Genomic DNA, 1,420 nt, shown 5'->3' on the forward strand with positions numbered 1-1,420 from the left:
GACGTGATGCACCTTACCCATCTGGCTGAGTGAAAGGGCTCACACAATTAGTTAAAAAACTGGTCGGATGACCTTTGTAAGTTGGCAGTATGAGAGTTGTATGCACAGAGGCGATTGACAGCACAAAGACATAGGAAATCAAAAATATGGAAACTCAGCAATTCTGAAACCCGACTTAGTCCAGTGATGAATGTGGAAAGTTGAGCAAAGAAACACAGAAAAAGGTAGCTCCCTGAAGTATGCCACCCTCATGAAGCACACCAGGTACATAAGCATTGCCAATTAAGCAGCTAGCGCTTGCCCAGGAGGTTATCAAGCCAATCCCTGAATAAGCAATGAACTGAGTTGACTTCCCTTTGGCAAGACTACTTAGGCTTAGGGGGATGATGTACCCATAAACCCATTGTAGTGGGGCAGTTATTAACTAGACAACACGTTCAAGCTTTGCCATCTGCCTACCCCAGAAGAAACACAATTATAAAATAAGAAAGGACACATTTGAAACTGCACTTTGACTTCTCCTGGAAATGCAGCTGTCACAAAGAATAGTTATTTTGCGCAACACAAGTAGGGAACAGAGAAGGCATTAGCTTGCACAATGAGTGTGTTTAAAATAGAATTGATTAGGTGACAGGAAGGCGTGTACACAAGATAGGGACTCACTACACAAGTAGGGCAGAAAATTTGAGGTAGATAACGTTGCTGCTACTCATAGGAAGGGAAATAATATGACAGGCATGCACCAGGAAATCGGTAGAGAGCAAAGCAAATGTGTCCTGGAAAGGATGAAAACGTGACAAGCAGTTGCCAAGCACAGCAGAGAATAAAGTCTATAGCTTTAAGAAGGCCTTGCAGCTAAGCACGCTATTTGAAACAAATACATTTAATTCAGGAAAAATGCTGCAGTGGCTGGACATAGGTTCCTCAAAGGAATGTTCAAAGCCAGGACACCAGAGGCGAGGTTTACATATGATATGACAAGTTATTTATAACATGCTTAATACCCAGAGGATTCTAAACGCGGTCCCGGGGATCGAACCTGTGGTGCTCTGTGTTGTCTTGCTTCCAAGCAAGCTCATTGCCCCTCAGCTCTCCTTCCGAGACATAATGGAACAAGATACCAATGTCTGGGCAGCGAGCGTTCAACCATTAAGGTAAATCGTTTACAACAACACAGCAGACTATTTGAATTCCATGGGACGAACGGAGCATCTCAGGAAATGTCCTGGTAGTTAACAGATTAATGCCTCAGCATTCAGCTAGGCATGACAAAGAAGCAAGTGCGGCTAAAAAGACAAAATAATTGCTTCGACAAAATCTTAACACAGTGGAAGTAGCAAGACTCATAACAGTTATTCATAATGTGTCAAGAACAGAATGGCACGTTTACTGTTGCAAGACAGGGAAGGCTGGAAAGCTG

This window comes from Ambystoma mexicanum, chromosome 14 (assembly GCF_040938575.1).
Source record: "Ambystoma mexicanum isolate Mex_15411 chromosome 14, UKY_AmexF1_1, whole genome shotgun sequence".
Lineage (NCBI taxonomy): Eukaryota > Metazoa > Chordata > Amphibia > Caudata > Ambystomatidae > Ambystoma > Ambystoma mexicanum.